The following is a 21215-nucleotide window of genomic DNA, read 5'->3' as shown; positions in this document are numbered from 1 at the left end:
ACTAAATTTTATACATTCTTTTATTGATAATTACGCCGTAAGGCGTGCCTTCCGTTTATGTTCATAAACGGATTTTCTAGAAATTCAACATTTATCATAATATAATATAATATAATAAATAATTGTAAATAAAATTATATATATATATATATATATATATATATAATTAAATAATTAATTAAATAAATTTTATACATTCTTTTATTGATAATTACGCTGTAAGGCGTCTCCATTTGAAATGAATTACCCTAGCCGTCGCGGTGTCCTATTATTCACCGTAGATTTGTGGTGTTATACGATCAAACAAAACTTGATCGTTGATAAAAAATTAAAACGGTTCATGAAACTGAAACGGTTCATGAATTTTCGCCCTCGCCGTTCACCCTAAGATCTGGTCTTGAAATTGCCTATTTCCTTTTGCACCACCAACGCCTAACAGAGCAACAATGATAAGAAGAATGATGTCGAAAATTTTTGCATCAACATCGATCTTGAATGCATGGTTTGTCTTGATCAATTCAAGGATGGTGATAAATGCCTTGTGTTACCAAAATGTAGCCATTGTTTCCATGTTCCCTGTGCAGATGTTTGGCTCTCCCAGCGCTCCATATGCCCCATTTGCAGAGGCAGTGTTGAAATTATTAATGTTGATCAACACCCATGTGGGCCAATGCATTCATCTCGCACTTGAAATCTTTTTCAGTCTGTGCTGAACATGGCCGGAGTCTTTTTACTGCCAACAAAGATTGATCTGGCAGTTTGCCTTTGTAGATTATACCTTTCCTTCCCTGCAAAACGATATTGTCTTCGCTGAAGTTGCCAGTGACCGCCACAAGATCAGCCAATCTCATCTTCCTGATGGGCATCTCGAATGAGCAAACTTTAACAGATCTCCGAGCTCGGACATATTTCTGCCAATCGTTGGGCTCATTGGTACTTGGGGGTGGGATTTTGACAGATCTTCTGCTTTTTGCTTCAGAAATCATCCAATGAAGACCAAGTAAAATCCAGACAATTAACACTATGCCAAATAGAAGAAAAGCCGCAACAACCATGGGATTGTTCGGTGCTGTGCACGTCTTTGAAAGTGGAGGCCCACATAGCCCAGGGTTACCCTGAAAATTAGAGGCAGAAAAGTTGTGAGTGAATGAAGGTATATTTTCAGTAAGCTTGTTGTTTGCTACATTGAAGTCCTTGAGACGGTCGATCCGTGTCAATTGCCAGGGAATTTCCCCTGTAAGTTGATTTCCATTCAGGCGGAGGATATTGAGGTATGTGCAATTATGAACCTCAGCAGGAATAGGTTCCATAAACTTGTTCTGGGAGAGATCAATGGTTACCAGAAAAGGAAGCCATTGGCAGAGCTCCTTGGGAATGGTACCCGTAAGACTGTTTTGAGAGAGATCCAAGCTCATCATACTCTTGCAGTTCTGTACTCCAGATGGAAACTCACCTTGAACCCCAACTCTTCAAGCAAAATTGACTTCACTTTGTTATCATCATCATGCGAACAAGTAATTCCCAGAAAATTGCAAATAAACCCATTGTTAGTGTTCTGGAAGTTCCAGGTGCGGAGGTTCCCTTGAGGGTGCTTCAATTCCTTGTAAGTAGTCTGAAGACACTGTACATCGTTTCCTGGAGAAATGGTCTCGGACGAACTGAGGCATATGAGTTGGAGAATGAGTAGCATGAGCCGTAGCAAGCCCAAACACCCAAAAATCGTCATGGCTTAATCAGTGCTCTCCTGTCGTTTCAAACACAATCCTGTACCTACCTAATCTCAACAAATGGCCGCTGCTCACCCAGCTCAAACAGGATTGCTGGTATCCAAGTGCAAGCATGAATCGCTTGCCCCATTTGCAGAGGCAGTTTTGAAATTAATAATGTTGATCAACACCCATCGACCGAAAAGCCTCAGAATTCAGTGGAGATTAACCCTGTAGAAGAACAGGCACTTGGGCCTCAGTTAGATATTATGGGTAATATTAATTCTGATTCTCACGCGGATAATGTCGTCATTGAGATTCCTTTATAGAATAGATAGTTCATAATTTCTCACGCGGATAATGTCGTCATTGAGATTCCTTTATAGAATAGATAGTTCATAATTTTTCTTGAAATTTTGTTGCGGATTGTATTGGTTTTTCTGTGTAGTGAATTGAGTTGTGTAAGATTTGTATTCACAATTTTGTAATCCAATGTACTCCTGTCATATTTTTCTTTTGAAGATAATATTGCATCGATGTAGAATAAAACCATTTATTCTTGAGCAGGGTAGTCATAATTCTTACATGTGAAATTTCATTTTGGATTGCTTTTGCCTTCCAAGGTAATATGGGATATATGTGAAATAGAACTACTTATTCTTTAACAAGGTAATCATAGTTTTTACATGTGAAATTCTGCTTCCTTTATTAATTCTAGGCCTGTAGGTTTGAAGAAGCCCTTTTATTTTTATTTTGTCCATATATGAATTATTGGATTAGCGTCTGGCATTTTTGAATTTGATATTTTGTGCCAACATTACGCTTGGCATACATCAATGCTTACATTCCATTTTTCCAAAATCCATTTTTCCAAAATTGGGACTCTGGGACTCTGAATTTGACATTTTCTGTGAGCATTTTGGGTGGCATATATAAATGCTGAAAGCCTATTTTCCCCAAAGTTGGAGCTGTTGGCCATGTATAAATGTTAGTAATCATCTAATATTTAGTATGGTGAAGGTGGTTTAATGTCTTGCGGAGGCTATTTCATCAGTTTCAGAATAATTTATGCATTAACACAATTTCATGTAAATTTGTTATGGGATAAAGTAGATGTTCCTAAACTGCAGGAGACATGATCATGTAAATACTCAGCAATATTTTGTGCCTATATCTCAAGTTAATCTAAGAATGATGCCATGAACAGCTATGTGGAATGCTACCTCTATCTGAGGAGAGGTAATATTTTATTTGGCTAAGGGCCCAAACATCGATTGGGAGGGATGCCCTAGCCACCTTCAAACCAGACTGTTAAAACTACTAGAAATTGGATATGGAAATTGAAGTTGACACTCAGTGGAATTAGCTGGCATAGTTGGATCACAAATCCATGGCCAAATTGTCAATGTATCCCTGGGATGATTCTGAAATGTCAAACCTTCAATGAAAAAGAAAGCTGAATTCTCAGTCCGTTCTAACTTCTACCAAACGCCTCTTCTCACTGTATGAAATACCAAGATTCATCTCTTATGATATTCAAAGCGTCAAGATGTTTCTTAATAATAGCTACTATCATTGCATCGGGGAAAAAAATTGGACACTGTGATGCATACATAATAAAACACAATCTTTGTTCCAAAGAACCAAAACTTAATATAAAAAATAGAGTTTGTTCCCACCTTTGTTGCTATCTAACCATTACTCCAACTCATTAACTACTACGTCTTCTCCACTGCATCGTAGTCTTGGTTTGTCTTGATCAATTCAAGGATGGTGATAAATGCCTTGTGTTACCAAAATGTAGCCATTGTTTCCATGTTCCCTGTGCAGATGTTTGGCTCTCCCAGCGCTACATATGCCCCATTTGCAGAGGCAGTGTTGAAATTATTAATGTTGATCAACACCCATCGACCGAAAAGCCTCAGAATTCAGTGGAGATTAACCCTGCAGAAGAACAGGCACTTGGGCCTCAGTTAGATATTATGGGTAATATTAATTCTGATTCTCACGCGGATAATGTCGTCATTGAGATTCCTTTATAGAATAGATATTTCATAATTTCTCACGCGGATAATGTCGTCATTGAGATTCCTTTATAGAATAGATAGTTCATAATTTTTCTTGAAATTTTGTTGCGGATTGTATTGGTTTTTCTGTGTAGTGAATTGAGTTGTGTAAGATTTGTATTCACAATTTTGTAATCCAATGTACTCCTGTCATATTTTTCTTTTGAAGATAATATTGCATCGATGTAGAATAAAACCATTTATTCTTGAGCAGGGTAGTCATAATTTTTACATGTGAAATTTCATTTTGGATTGCTTTTGCCTTCCAAGGTAATATGGGATATATTTGTAATAGAACTACTTATTCTTTAACAAGGTAATCATAGTTTTTACATGTGAAATTCTGCTTCCTTTATTAATTCTAGGCCTGTAGGTTTGAAGCAGCACTTTTATTTTTATTTTGTCCATATATGAATTATTGGATTAGCATCTGGCATTTGTGAATTTGATATTTTGTGCCAGCATTACGCTTGGCATACATCAATGCTTACATTCCATTTTTCTAAAATTGGGACTCTGGGACTCTGAATTTGACATTTTCTGTGAGCATTTTGGGTGGCATATATAAACGCTGAAAGCCTATTTTCCCCAAAGTTGGAGCTGTTGGCCATGTATAAATGTTAGTAATCATCTAATACTTAGTATGGTGAAGGTGGTTTAATGTCTTGTGGAGGCTATTTCATCAGTTTCAGGATAATTTATGCATTAACACAATTTCATGTAAATTTGTTATGGGATAAAGTAGATGTTCCTAAACTGCAGGAGACATGATCATGTAAATACTCATCAATATTTTGTGCCTATATCTCAAGTTAATCTAAGAATGTTGCCATGAACAGCTATGTGGAATGCTACCTCTATCTGAGGAGAGGTAATATTTTATTTGGCTAAGGGCCCAAACATCGATTGGGAGGGATGCCCTGGCCACCTTCAAACCAGACTGTTAAAACTACTAGAAATTGGATATGGAAATTGAAGTTGACACTCAGTGGAATTAGCTGGCATAGTTGGATCACAAATCCATGGCCAAATTGTCAATGTATCCCTGGGATGATTCTGAAATGTCAAACCTTCAATGAAAAAGAAAGCTGAATTCTCAGTCCGTTCTAACTTCTACCAAACGCCTCTTCTCACTGTATGAAATACCAAGATTCATCTCTTATGATATTCAAAGCGTCAAGATGTTTCTTAACAATAGCTACTATCATTGCATCGGGGAAAAAAATTGGACACTGTGATGCATACATAATAAAACACAATCTTTGTTCCAAAGAACCAAAACTTAATATAAAAAATAGAGTTTGTTCCCACCTTTGTTGCTATCTAACCATTACTCCAACTCATTAACTATCATTTTTCCACCCTTATTGCAAGCTCCATCTGTTTTAAAGGCAAGAAATGGAATGGTTTTTTTGTTAGTTGGATTACCAAAAGAAATGGGTTAGTTAAGATAGCTTATAAATGCAGGCACAAGTTCTGAGGCTCTCATGGTGTTATTTCAATATATTGGCCATGTTCAAGTTTTGAATAGAACTGTCCTGAAAAATATCTCAAAGAAAATCGATTGCAATTTCATTGTAAAATCCAAAATTTGAAAAAAGAGGAATTCACATGAGCAAGTGACTCGATGAGTTGCTGCAATTAATACAAAAGTATTCTTTCTTCAACACCCTATGGAATGTAGGCACATAGAAAGAATGCAGGGGTATCAACAAAAATGGAAGAAACATATGAGTAATACCACCTAAGTCACAACCTTGGACCCTGATTTCTTCAAGCGAGGAATATAGGGCCGATTCTAAATCCCTTTTCACTCGACCATTAGATTTAGTGGTTTTAATCGTACAAACCAAAGTTTCGAGTGAACTTCAAAAGAGACTGTAACCAGCATTTTGTGAATGCATTATTTTTTATGGGGGAAATCTAAGGAAACAACTACAAGTATCCATTCTTTCAGAGTAGGTCAATGCAAGAAGTGTCTAGCTTTGTCCCTTTAGTTGTGGCCAAGATTGAAAATGCACTGTAGAAATTTATTACTGTGGGCAGAGCAAAGAAGATTTTAGTACAAAAGAACTTGCCCATTGGCTACTCACCGTCGTATTTAACACTATACACTCCATCTGGAGAACCAATGGACAACATAGGGTGCATTCCGAGGTTTAACAATTTATCCAAAACTGGGAATGATGTTCTATAAGCCCGAGTGAAAAAACTTAAAGCACAATATCCACAAGTTAAATTTGTTTTTGCAGACTTTCACGGGGCAACCCTCAAAATTTTGAACTCCATAGAATTTTGGGCCGTAGAATAATGTGTTATAGGCTTGTTGTGGAATGGGTAGTTGATATAATTACAATTTGAGCGTAACATGCGACACTGTAGGAGCATCTGTGTGTACAAATCCTGGACAACATTTCAACTGGGATGGGATTCATTTGACTAAAGCCATTTACAGAAATATATCGAAATTGTTTCTGGGCGGAACATTCACATCGCATAGTCCTCAGACTCTCTACACAATGGGAACTACACAGTTGTAGACACCACTGTGAACTGACCGATGGATCATAAAGTACAGAAATATCAATAATACATTCTATTAATAATTACGCCGTAGCGTTTCCCTTTGAAATGAATTACCCCAGCCGTCGCCATGTCCTATTATTTACCGTGGATTTGTGGTGTTAGACGATCAAACAAAGCTTGATCGTTGATCCAAAATTAAAACGGTTCATGAAACTGAAACTGTTCATGAATTTTCGCCCTCGCCGTTCACCCTAAGATTTGGTATTTTTGAGTCTGATTTTTACGCTGTAGCATTTTCCTTTGAAATGAATTACCCCAGCTGTCGCCTTGTCCTATTATTCATTGTGGATTTGTGGTGTTAGACGATCAAAAAAAGCTTGATCGTTGATCCAAAATTAAAACGGTTCATGAAACTGAAACGGTTCATGAATTTTCGCCCTCGCCATTCACCCTAAGATCTGGTCTTTTTGAGTCTGATTCCCAGAAATTGCCTATTTCCTTTTGCACCACCAACGCCGAACAGAGCAGCAATGATAAGAAGAATGATGTCGAAAATATTTGCATCAACATCGATCTTGAATGCATGGTTTGTCTTGATCAATTCAAGGATGGTGATAAATGCCTTGTGTTACCAAAATGTAGCCATTGTTTCCATGTTCCCTGCGCAGATGTTTGGCTCTCCCAGCGCTACATATGCCCCATTTGCACAGGCAGTGTTTAAATTATTAATATCGATCAAACACCCATCGACCGAAAAGCCTCAAAATTCAGTGGAGATTAACCCTGCAGAAGAACAGGCACTTGGGCCTCAGTTAGATGTTATGGGTAATATTAATTTTGATTCACACGGATAATGTCGTCATTGAGATTCCTTTATAGAATAGATAGTTCATAATTTTTCTTGAAATTTTGTTGCGGATAGTATTGGTTTTTCTGTGTAGTGAATTGAGTTGTGTAGGATTTGTATTCACAATTTTGTAATCCAATGTAGTCCTGTCATATTTTTCTTTTGAAGATAATATTGCATCGATGTAGAATAAAACCATTAATTCTGGAGCATGGTAGTCATAATTTTTACATGTGAAATTTCATTTTGGATTGCTTTTGCCTTCCAAGGTAATATGGGATATATGTGAAATAGAACTACTTATTCTTTAACAAGGTAATCATAGTTTTTACATGTGAAATTCTGCTTCCTTTATTGATTCTAGGCCTGTAGGTTTGAAGCAGCCCTTTTATTTTGTCCATATATGAATTATTGGATTAGTGTGAATTTGATATTTTGTGCCAGCATTACGTTGGGCATATATCAATGCTTACATTCCATTTTTCCAAAATCCATTTTTCCAAAATTGGGACTCTGGGACTCTGAATTTGACATTTTCTGTGAGCATTTTGGGTGGCATATATAAATGTTGAAAGCCTATTTCCCCCAAAGTTGGAGCCGTTGGCCATGTATAAATGTTACTAATCATCTAGTAATTAGTATGGTGAAGGTGGTTTAATGTCTTGCGGAGGCTATTTCATCAGTTTCAGGATAATTTATGCATTAACACAATTTCATGTAAATTTGTTATGGGATAGAGTAGATGTTCCTAAAATGTAGGAGACATGATCATGTATATACTCAGCAATATTTTGCGCCTATATCTCAAGTTAATCTAAGAATGTTGCCAAGGAAACGCCGTAAGGCATAAATTAAGGAGCAATGGCGACATAGGAATAGAAAAATCTAAATAAGGTGCAAAATGTGCATAAATTGAGGAGCAATAGTGACATAGGAATATGCAAATCTAAATAAGATGCAGAAATGTGCATAAATAGAAGAGCAATGGTGACATAGGGATAGGAAAATCTAAAAAAGATGCAGAAATGTAACAATCAACATATGGGGACATTTGTTCCCACATCACACCTCATCTAATAAAAGCTCTATCACGATGGTGCACATGCAAGCCTTTACAACTTGTACCAAATTTCAATTCAGGATTGCGTTGACAACGAAGAGCCACCTAGAAAAATTCTTTGTTTCTGTTTGAGTTAAAAATGTTTTCATGGTGTACACCCAGTTTGGATACCAGCTGTCCAGAAGAGCACGTTTCATTGTATTTTCCTTCATTTCCAGTATAACGAGAATCACCACTGGAATTCACATGGAAAAAAAATTCAGTCTCTATCAACGCCATTAAATGCAATACACATATTAGATATAGGTGCACAATCTCTATCTTCTCATGTTGGCAGAAGCAGTAAAAATGATTTCAATTAATCTAATCCAATATAGCACAAAATTAACACGCATGGCATCCATCAACATCATGGATTGGATAAATTTGCAAGTATGGTTCCTCCCATATTCTGCTATTTCCCGCTATTTCATGACCCTTCACAGTTTAAAAAATTGATAGCTTCTAAAAATTGTAATATTAGCAGCCAATCAAATTTGAAATGAATTAATACAATCAAACAGAATAATATAAGCATCCAATCAAACTTGAAATGAATTAATACAATCAAACAGAATATGTAGCCCACATTCTGTCCAAATACGATTTCCAGGCTCTAGATTCATAAACCAAAGAAATTTTCCAGTCCAAAGGAGGCTCAGAAATTTGCCAATCCAAAGGAGGCTCTTTGAAAATGCTTCGATTGACCTTGTAAGAATGTTGATATACATTTGTTATTGCATTAAAAATGGCTGATTCGAACATGTGAATCCTCACTTTGGGGGTCATCATGTCTCTTACATATGCAAATGGCAACTGATCCAGAGGATCGAAGAAATCTAATTCATTGAATAACAGGCAAGAAAATAGCTTCATTGAAAGGGTGTGCTTTCTCAATATCAGTGCAGTATCAGCCACATCTGTAATGCCAACAACAACCCACAAAATCAAAAAATCAGTTACAGAGAGAACCAACCTCAAAACAAATCTCAGATGCTATCCCACTAAAACTTCACCATAATTGAGCAAAGTTGAGTTCTCATACCACTTCTTGACGGAAGATTTTCAGAGCTCCAAGGTTGCAAGCCATTGGCATAGTAACTGTCCATTTGATACCTCACAGCTTCTTTGCTCCAATTTCTCCATATGACTTTAAAAACGGCTTCCTCCATGGTATGTGTATTGTAGGGATGCTTTCAGATAGCAATATCAACGTTGTGAGTTACATGGAGATTTTCCAAAATTTACAAAAGATCAAGAACAAGCTGTAGCTTGGCATCATTCCAAATGTTGTAAACACAGTTTGAGAAAAGCCTGTGGGAAAGATAATTGGGTATGCGGCCATTCATTACAGATTCCTTGTATGGAAACTCCCTGACCAAAACAATGTGCCAAATTCCAATTCTATGAGACTCATTGGGCTTGATCTGGTATCTGGCAAGAAGTGTGAGAGTTGCATTGTCCATAAACATGAAGAAACAAATGTTTTCTATTGTGATTTTCTTAACATTCTTGGGTTTATTAATCTTTCATAGGCTCCAAATATAGTTGAAATTACCACACCCCCCTTGCACTGTTCCATGACCTTCTTGTCTTCTTCAGACACAAGGAACCCTCGGGTACGATAAATGGCAAAACCACAAGGAAAATCAATCCCTTCAGAATAATTGAAATACCTTTTTCTTTCCTTCACATCCAGATTTCCACTGAAGGTCACTAGACCTGAAGTTGAATTGGGATTTTCAGTTCCTTTCATGTACGGTAGTCGAGGTCAAGAACAAGTTGTAGCTTGGCATCCTTCCAAATGTTGTAAACACAGTTTGAGAAAAGCCTGTGGGAAATATAATTGGGTATGCGGCCATTCATTACAGATTCCTTGTATGGAAACTCCCTGACCAAAACAATGTGCCACATTCCAATTCTATGAGACTCATTGGGCTTGATCTGGTATCTGGCAAGAAGTGTGAGAGTTGCATTGTCCATAAACATGAAGAAACAAATGTTTTCTATTGTGATTTTCTTAACATTCTTGGGTTTATTAATCTTTCATAGGATCCAAATATAGTTGAAATTACCACACCCCCCTTGCACTGTTCCATGACCTTCTTGTCTTCTTCAGACACAAGGAACCCTCGGGTACGGTAATTGGCAAAACCACAAGGCAAATCAATCCCTTCATAATAATTGAAATACCTTTTTCTTTCCTTCACATCCAGATTTCCACTGAAGGTCACTGGACCTGAAGTTGAATTGGGGTTTTCAGTTCCTTTCATGTACGATAGCCGAAACATATGAGTAATACCACCTAAGTCACAACCTTGGACCCTGATTTCTTCAAGCGAGGAATATAGGGCCGATTCTAAATCCCTTTTCACTCGACCATTAGATTTAGTGGTTTTAATCGTACAAACCAAAGCTTCGAGTGAACTTCAAAAGAGACTGTAACCAGCATTTTGTGAATGCATTATTTTTTATGGGGAAATCGAAGGAAACAACTACAACTATCCATTCTTTCAGAGTAGGTCAATGCAAGAAGTGTCATCAGTTTCAGGATAATTTATGCATTAACACAATTTCATGTAAATTTGTTATGGGATAGAGTAGATGTTCCTAAACTGCAGGAGACGTGATCATGTAAATACTCAGCAATATTTTGTGCCTATATCTCAAGTTAATCTAAGAATGTTTCCATGAACAACTATGTGGAATGCTACCTCTATCTGAGGAGAGGTAATACTTTATTTGGCTGAGGGCCCAAACATCGATTGGGAGGGATGCCCTCGCCACCTTCAAACCATACTGTTAAAACTACTAGAAATTGGATATGGAAATTGAAGCTGACACTCAGTGGAATTAGCTGGCATAGTTAGATCACAAATCCCTGGCCAAATTGTCAATGTATCCCTAGGATGATTCTGAAATGTCAAACCTTCAATGAAAAAGAAAGCTGAATTCTTAGTCCGTTCTAACTTCTACCAGACGCCTCTTCTCACTGTATGAAATACCAAGATTCATCTCTTATGATATTCAAAGCGTCAAGATGTTTCTTAACAATAGCTACTATCATTGCATCAGGGAAATAAAAATTGGACACTGTAATGCATACATAATAAAACAAAATCTTTGTTCCAAATCAGGGAAATGCTAGTTTTAGAAAGTAAAAAATATGTTGAGATGACCAAATGGTGGCAAAATGCCTCACAGCGTTCCTCATGATGTGATACCAAAATTCTCTTCAATGCGTCTCTCTTATCTATGACTCTTCAATGTGCCTCATCCCTCAATCAATTGTGACAACTAAATACACCTTGGTCCTCCTCACACTAGATTCACAATGTTGCTTTACTTACACAATGACGCATAATACAACATGATGTGAAATGCCAAATAATACCTAACAAATGTGTATTCTCCATGATGAAGTAGCTAATTTATAGATAAAAACTTACACTTTAAAACTGTTTTATAGTTTTTTGGAAGCATCATGAAATTGACATTGAAACAGTGAGAAAACATCATCAAGAATGCAAAAATTTAGGGCCCACGAACTTGAAAGCTTGTAGGTGATTATGTCAGATTGAGAAAGCTTGAATTGGAAACTCAATTTAAAATGTTACCAAATTCCATTCCTGGGTCTCAAAGCTCGCAAGTTCTCTATAACAATCAACATATGGGGACATTTGTTCCCACGTCACACCTCATCTAATAAAAGCTCTATCATGATGGTGCACATGCAAGCCTTTACAACTTGTACCAAATTTCAATTCAGGATTGCGTTGACAACGAAGAGCCACCTAGAAAAATTCTTTGTTTCGGTTTGAGTTAAAAATGTTTTCATGGTGTACACCCAGTTTGGATACCAGTTGTCCAGAAGAGCACATTTCATTGTATTTTCCTTCATTTCCAGTATAACGAGAATCACCACTGGAATTCACATGGAAAAAAAATTCAGTCTCTATCAACGCCATTAAATGCAATACACATATTAGATATAGGTGCACAATCTCTATCTTCTCATGTTGGCAGAAGCAGTAAAAATGATTTCAATTAATCTAATCCAATCTAGCACAAAATTAACACGCATGGCATCCATCAACATCATGGATTAGATAAATTTGCAAGTATGGTTCCTCCCATATTCTGCTATTTCCCGCTATTTCATGACCCTTCACAGTTTAAAAAATTGATAGCTTCTGAAAATTGTAATATTAGCAGCCAATCAAATTTGAAATGAATTAATACAATCAAACAGAATAATATAAGCATCCAATCAAACTTGAAATGAATTAATACAATCAAACAGAATATGTAGCCCACATTCTGTCCAAATACGATTTCCAGGCTCTAGATTCATAAACCAAAGAAATTTTCCGGTCCAAAGGAGGCTCAGAAATTTGCCAATCCAAAGGAGGCTCTTTGAAAATGCTTCGATTGACCTTGTAAGAATGTTGATATACATTTGTTATTGCATTAAAAATGGCTGATTCGAACAAGTGAATCCTCACTTTGGGGGTCATCAGTCTCTTACATATGCAAATGGCAACTGATCCAGAGGATCGAAGAAATCTAATTCATTGAATAACAGGCAAGAAAATAGCTTCATTGAAAGGGTGTGCTTTCTCAATATCAGTGCAGTATCAGCCACATCTGTAATGCCAACAACAACCCACAAAATCAAAAAATCAGTTACAGAGAGAACCAACCTCAAAACAAATCTCAGATGCTATCCCACTAAAACTTCACCATAATTGAGCAAAGTTGAGTTCTCATACCACTTCTTGACGGAAGATTTTCAGAGCTCCAAGGTTGCAAGCCATTGGCACAGTAACTGTCCATTTGATACCTCACAGCTTCTTTGCTCCAATTTCTCCATATGACTTTAAAAACGGCTTCCTCCATGGTATGAGTATTGTAAGGATGCTTTCAGATAGCAATATCAACGTTGTGAGTTACATGGAGATTTTCCAAAATTTACAAAAGATCAAGAACAAGCTGTAGCTTGGCATCCTTCCAAATGTTGTAAACACAGTTTGAGAAAAGCCTGTGGGAAAGATAATTGGGTATGCGGCCATTCATTACAGATTCCTTGTATGGAAACTCCCTGACCAAAACAATGTGCCACATTCCAATTCTATGAGACTCATTGGGCTTGATCTGGTATCTGGCAAGAAGTGTGAGAGTTGCATTGTCCATAAACATGAAGAAACAAATGTTTTCTATTGTGATTTTCTTAACATTCTTGGGTTTATTAATCTTTCATAGGCTCCAAATATAGTTGAAATTACCACACCCCCCCTTGCACTGTTCCATGACCTTCTTGTCTTCTTCAGACACAAGGAACCCTCGAGTACGATAATTGGCAAAACCACAAGGAAAATCAATCCCTTCAGAATAATTGAAATACCTTTTTCTTTCCTTCACATCCAGATTTCCACTGAAGGTCACTAGACCTGAAGTTGAATTGGGATTTTCAGTTCCTTTCATGTACGGTAGCCGAGGTCAAGAACAAGTTGTAGCTTGGCATCCTTCCAAGCGTTGTAAACACAGTTTGAGAAAAGCCTGTGGGAAATATAATTGGGTATGCGGCCATTCATTACAGATTCCTTGTATGGAAACTCCCTGACCAAAACAATGTGCCACATTCCAATTCTATGAGACTCATTGGGCTTGATCTGGTATCTGGCAAGAAGTGTGAGAGTTGCATTGTCCATAAACATGAAGAAACAAATGTTTTCTATTGTGATTTTCTTAACATTCTTGGGTTTATTAATCTTTCATAGGATCCAAATATAGTTGAAATTACCACACCCCCCTTGCACTGTTCCATGACCTTCTTGTCTTCTTCAGACACAAGGAACCCTTGGGTACGGTAATTGGCAAAACCACAAGGCAAATCAATCCCTTCATAATAATTGAAATACCTTTTTCTTTCCTTCACATCCAGATTTCCACTGAAGGTCACTGGACCTGAAGTTGAATTGGGGTTTTCAGTTCCTTTCATGTACGATAGCCGAAACATATGAGTAATACCACCTAAGTCACAACCTTGGACCCTGATTTCTTCAAGCGAGGAATATAGGGCCGATTCTAAATCCCTTTTCACTCGACCATTAGATTTAGTGGTTTTAATCGTACAAACCAAAGCTTCGAGTGAACTTCAAAAGAGACTGTAACCAGCATTTTGTGAATGCATTATTTTTTATGGGGGAAATCGAAGGAAACAACTACAAGTATCCATTCTTTCAGAGTAGGTCAGTGCAAGAAGTGTCATCAGTTTCAGGATAATTTATGCATTAACACAATTTCATGTAAATTTGTTATGGGATAGAGTAGATGTTCCTAAACTGCAAGAGACATGATCATGTAAATACTCAGCAATATTTTGTGCCTATATCTCAAGTTAATCTAAGAATGTTGCCATGAACAACTATGTGGAATGCTACCTCTATCTGAGGAGAGGTAATACTTTATTTGGCTGAGGGCCCAAACATCGATTAGGAGGGATGCCCTCACCACCTTCAAACCATACTGTTAAAACTACTAGAAATTGGATATGGAAATTGAAGCTGACACTCAGTGGAATTAGCTGGCATAGTTAGATCACAAATCCCTGGCCAAATTGTCAATGTATCCCTAGGATGATTCTGAAATTTCAAACCTTCAATGAAAAAGAAAGCTGAATTCTCAGTCCGTTCTAACTTCTACCAGATGCCTCTTCTCACTGTATGAAATACCAAGATTCATCTCTTATGATATTCAAAGCGTCAAGATGTTTCTTAACAATAGCTACTATCATTGCATCAGGGAAATAAAAATTGGACACTGTAATGCATACATAATAAAACAAAATCTTTGTTCCAAATCAGGGAAATGCTAGTTTTAGAAAGTAAAAAATATGTTGAGATGACCAAATGGTGGCAAAATGCCTCACAGCGTTCCTCATGATGTGATACCAAAATTCTCTTCAATGCGTCTCTCTTATCTATGACTCTTCAATGTGCCTCATCCCTCAATCAATTGTGACAACTAAATACACCTTGGTCCTCCTCACACTAGATTCACAATGTTGCTTTACTTACACAATGACGCATAATACAACATGATGTGAAATGCCAAATAATACCTAACAAATGTGTATTCTCCATGATGAAGTAGCTAATTTATAGATAAAAACTTACACTTTAAAACTGTTTTATAGTTTTTTGGAAGCATCATGAAATTGACATTGAAACAGTGAGAAAACATCATCAAGAATGCAAAAATTTAGGGCCCACGAACTTGAAAGCTTGTAGGTGATTATGTCAGATTGAGAAAGCTTGAATTGGAAACTCAATTTAAAATGTTACCAAATTCCATTCCTGGGTCTCAAAGCTCGCAAGTTCTCTATTTTTCATGATGGAGTAGCAATAATATTCGTTCTTCATGATGGAGTAGCTATTTTATAGATAAAAATTAAAACTTATAAAATTGTTTTGTAATTTTTTTTGGAACCATCATGAAATTGACATTGAAACAGTGAGAACACATTATCAAGAATGCAAAAATTTAGGGGCCATGAACTTGAAAGCTTGTGGGTGATTCCCGTCAGTTTGTATTGGAAACTCCATTTAAAAATGTTACCAAATTCCATGCTTGGGTCTTGAAGCTCCCAAGTTCTGTGCTCTAGTTTTTAAGGACATTTAATATCCTCATGGCTTATATTACTATTCCCTGAAGAAGGAATCTTCCATAATAATCCTCTATGCGTGTACGCATTCGTTTGAAAATATTACTATTCCCTGAAGAAGGAATCTTCCATAATAATTCTCTATGCATGTACGCATTCATTTGAAACTTTGATGTTCAATCATGTTTCCCTTGTAAAATGTTACCAAATACCAAATTCCATTCTTGGGTCTTGAAGCTCCCGAGTTTTGTGCTTTAATTTTTAAGGACATTTAATATCCTCATGGCTTATATTACGATTCCTTGAAGAAGGAATCTTCCATAATAATCCTCTATGCGTGTACACATTCGTTTGGAACTTTGATATTCAATCATGTTTCCCACACAAACGTAGACCATTTTTTTCCAATCTTATCTAAAGAGGTCACAATTTTGTTTGGATGACAAATTCCAAAATTTGACTGTGGGAGTGTTTAAATTTCTTTTGGATGGCGGAAATGGATTTAGCATCCATCATGAATGCCTGGGTACCGAAAATACTGGAGCTTGACCACTGTAATTGACATTTTCAAAAAAATCAGCTAGATTTTTTCAAAATCATGCTGGAATTTTTATTGTTATCATCATGGCTCCAACAATTTTTCATGGATTTTCAAATACGGAATGACGATCATGATGTTGTTGACAATATCGTATCGTTTCTTTCACCTCTTCCATTACAATATAATAGTATTTTCTAAGAACACCATAAATAGGTAGCATATGGAAAAATTACATCTCAAAAAAAAAATGTACAAAAACATGTTCACATATACAAAAACAACAACATGGATAATCGATAACCTTTAAAAGACATTACTATTATTTACCAAATAGCCATATTCGAATACACATAACTAATCATTTCAAGTATAACTCATTATCATCCACCCTAGCTTCCAACAATGTCCATTCACATGTTGCGATTTTTCCACACACTACTATTATTTACAAAATATTCATATTCAAAATACACATAACTAATACTTTCAACTCTAACTCATTATCATCCACCCTTGTTTTCAACAATGTCCATTCACATGTCTCTATTCTCTCCCCTCTATACATGTCCCTATTCTTCCCCACTCTATGCTATTCTTCCCCACTCTATGCCTTACGGCGTTTCCTTTGCAACATAAGGTGCAAATGCTAGTTATAGCTTTTCTCCTCCTCCACTAATCCCACATGAAGGGGCTAGGTGTTAAATCGGGAAAAATATATATATATGTAAAAGTTGGCTATCGAGATAAGGAAATCCCATGTATTTGGTCGAGGTGTCACCGTGAGAAAACTCATGCATATTGTCTAGTTGTCAACGTAAGGAAGCTCCGCATGCATGAGCTGTAGACGTCAAAAATGAGAAAGCTCATGTTTCTAGATCAGATGTCAACATAAGAGGATTTATACAACACATCAAAATAATTTATTTTTTTATAAATGATTATTTTTTAAGTTCGAATAAACTCCATAGTTGGAAATAATCTCTCTAATCATTTTTGGAAGTAAATAATCGGACTTGTCATTATACTATCTCTTCGTTGTATGTTAGTCCAGGCCCCTCCGTGTTTTCAATGGCCATTTTAAACCACTTTATATTTAACCTTTCTAAAATTATATTTAAAATACTAACAAACACCTTATCATAACCTGGTTTTTTATTATATTTGGTGTACATAGTATAACTTGTATTCAATGTTATTTTGAGTGGAAAATACTAACAAACACCTTATCATAACCTGGTTTTTTATTATATTTGGTGTACATAGTATAACTTGTATTCAGTTTTATTTTGAGGGGGTATTAGTTTGTTTTTATCAAAAATTTATGAAGTTTAGGCATAGTTTAATATTAGGAATTTAATTTTTGTTATTTTATTTGATTCAAAATGGATATTAAATTAAGGAGAAAAGGTATTACAGACTCATGTGCAGGAATACCTATATTATTTAGTGCAACGGATCGAAAAGATTGCGAATAACATAGACAATGGACAGTTATAAAACATAATACACACACATCAACACAGACAAAATAATGAAGGAGTTCACCAGACCCCTTCGCTACGTCTCCTGGTCCAGTTTTCAGTGTCGACCTTTATATTATGTCTTCAAGAACAAAGTTTACAGGTGTGAGCTCAATCAAAGTCTCAACACAACAGTGACAAAAACAACAGGGATTTACTTGAAATCCTCAAGTCTACAAGAGTACACAACCGCTTCCTCTTGCTCTCTGTCTTCTGCTTTCTCTTGCTCTCTTTTTGTCGTTGCCCTCTGTTCTGCCATTGGATGGGTTTTAAGCCTATCGGCCCTGTTTGTTCACCTTCCCTCCTCGGGCTTTCGGGCTCCCGACCCCTATCTGTTCATCTCCCTTTTGAGCGTTAAACACTCATTGTAATAAACGCTTAAGGCACCAGATAGTTGTTTACAAATGGAAGGATCTTTGGGCGCGGGTGAAAATCCCTGAAAATACACTTCTCGTTCAAAAATGGAAATACACTAAAAACAATGGAAAATCCAACCAATAGACCAAAGCCTAAACTCAAAAGATATTGAATCCGACCTGTAATCCTATCGAGTCCGTGTTATATCGCTATCGCAAGTCACAGCGCCCATATGCCATGGTCTCCTTTTTATTTCAGTTTTATAACGGAAATACACCAAAACACAGAAAAACTCGACAAAACGCCGCATATTGGATTTCAAATTTTATAGTGCCATATCTATAACCTTGTCGGGTCTATAAAACAGCCCGTTCATCATCCACTGTCTGATCAGTGATCGATAATCTATGGCCGATGATCATTTCGGGCAGCCCACTTGCAAGGAGATTACCCGCTCGGAAAAGTAGTTTTCTCTCTCCTGCGGTGTGCTACGTGTTGGCCGGTGTACGGAATTGGGCGGAGCCTCTCCAATACCACTTACCGCCTGAAGCCCGCCCAAAATACCGCTTACCACGGAACTCAAATCCTTCGCTGTTTTATTTCATAACTCCTTCGGGTCCGCCTGTGTGAAGTCCTCCCTTTAGGAATCTGCGATGCGATATCCGTCGTTGATCCCTTCTGCCCATCCGACAGCTACGATGGAAGCGCTCGTTGCGAGCCTTTAAGTTATGGGTCCCGATTCTTCTCCCTTGGTTCATTACGATGCAATAAAGCGGCCATCACATATCGCTTAAGCCTGCCATCATGTGTTACGTCCTCCCATTGGTTCCATGTGATGCGATATTGGTAGTTGATCTGGACCATTGATCTGCGCGCTCGATCAACGGTTCACGTTGTCTCGCTTGTATCGCTATCACATTTTTCTTAAGGCTAAGGCATGTTAACACTGCTTGGCTTTCTCCGATGCGATATCCCAATTTAATTCGGGCTGTCGATCTGGCCGATCCAACGGCTCTAGTGCAACGTTACTTCAACTTTCACTTTACTTGGGTTTTCGCCATTCTTTAGTGTTTTCCTCTGCGATAGTGTTTTCTGATAGTTAACATATATGAAGACTTAGACTTAGAGGTTTGATACAAGATCCATTTTGGATCACGCCTTCCCACTGAAAAGCTTTTGGACCATAAAAAGTTGGTTTTAGGCATCGATCAAGTGAGGATACAATTCCCCCACTTGTCCAATTTCTATCCACCGTGCCTTGCTTGGATTTGAACCTTTGAGTCCTACTCTCAGGTAGTCAACATCCCCTTACCGCGTAGTTCTTACCTTCCTCCTGTAACTCATTGTGATACTCAGGCAACAAATCCCTAATAGAAGGCAATTGACTTTGCTCTTCAGGATCTTCAATCAATGAAGGTTCATACAATCTCAAGTTTTCTGCATTAACGACTAAATAGATCTGCATATAAGCTGGAAAATCAAGGCGAACAAGCATTTTCACCAATTTTATCAAGTATCTTGAAAGGTCCATACCTTATTGGTTTTAGCTTCTTACCTTCACCTTGCATTTTGTCTTTGTTGATGTACAGCCAGACTTGATCACCAACTTGAAAAGTATGTTCAGCTCAATGCTTGTCATGTCTTGCCTTGTACTTGGCTTGACTTCTTTCCAGCTATTCTTGTACTTCCTGGTGAATTTCCTGGATTTGTTCAATGAACTTGGTTGCTTTGTCCACATCATTGTGTCCATCAACTGCTATGTCTTTACCAAAGACAAAATCCAATGGAGACTTTGGTATAAAACCAAAATAAGTCTCAAAAGGAGACCTTTGAGTAGAAGAGTGCTTGGCACGGTTGTAAGCATGCTGCACATAACACAAATGCTCATCCCAAAGCTTGGGATGCTTGCTGCAATAGCCTCTGAGCAACTGGATCACTATCTTATTGACCACTTCTATCTAACCATCTGTTTGTGGATGAAATGTTGTGCTTTTCTTCAACTTGGTGTCCATCAACTCCCATAGATTTGACCAAAACTTCCCAACAAATCGAGAATCTCGATCAGATACAATAGAAGTGGGTAACCCAAAATGAACCCATACATTCTAAAAGAACAACTTTGTTGTTTGTTCAACTCTAACCTGCTTGTTACATGGTATCAAAATACACATTTTAGTGAACTTATCCACAACAACATACAAATAATCATGACCTTTCCTAGACTTTGGCAATCCCCCAACAAAATCCATGGAAACACTTTCCCAAGGACGAGAAGGAATTGGAAGTGGAGTGTACAAGCCTAATTTCCTATTATTGGGCTTGCTTGTAGCACATATAGTACACCCTTTGATATATCTAGAAATTGTCTCATGCATTCTTGGCCAATAACAGAACCTTTGCAATTGTGCAACTGTTTTACTTACACCAAAATGACCTGATATGAGAGAAGTATGTTCTTCTTGAATTATGTTAACTCTTTTAGTTTGTGGAATGCATAACTTTCCCAAATGATATAAGAGTTGGTCCTTTATATAATAATCCAATTCTTCTACTTGCTTGCCATGACTTAAAGTTGCATATACATCTTTAAAATCTACATCTTGAGCATACTGTTCAATGTAACTTTCATGCATTACTGAGTTATGCTTAAGTATAGTAGATGCATTTATGATTGGTCTTGATAACATGTCTGCAACCTTATTGTGTATGCCCTTCTTATATCTGATGACAAGATGAAATTGTTGTAGAAAACCCATCCATCTATAATGTCTTGATTGCTGCAATTTAGTTTGTGAGTGCAAATATTGAAGTGGTTGATGATCTGTATGTATGATTATTTCTTTACCCATTAGGTAATGTTTCCACTTTTTCACACTTTGTACTAATG

At 37.0% G+C, this 21215-nt stretch overlaps 1 pseudogene; it reads right to left on the bottom strand.

Annotated features, from left to right (window-relative positions):
- Positions 1 to 641: 641 nt before the first annotated feature.
- LOC149157621 (putative inactive receptor kinase At1g27190 pseudogene) lies at positions 642 to 1415 on the bottom strand (annotated as a pseudogene).
- Positions 1416 to 21215: the final 19800 nt, after the last annotated feature.

Source organism: Pinus tabuliformis, chromosome 5_2 (genome assembly GCF_031772625.1).
Source record: "Pinus tabuliformis cultivar Carrire ecotype Pingquan chromosome 5_2, CPIR1, whole genome shotgun sequence".
NCBI classification, from domain to species: domain Eukaryota; kingdom Viridiplantae; phylum Streptophyta; class Pinopsida; order Pinales; family Pinaceae; genus Pinus; species Pinus tabuliformis.
This window is presented reverse-complemented; position numbering and strand designations above follow the sequence as displayed.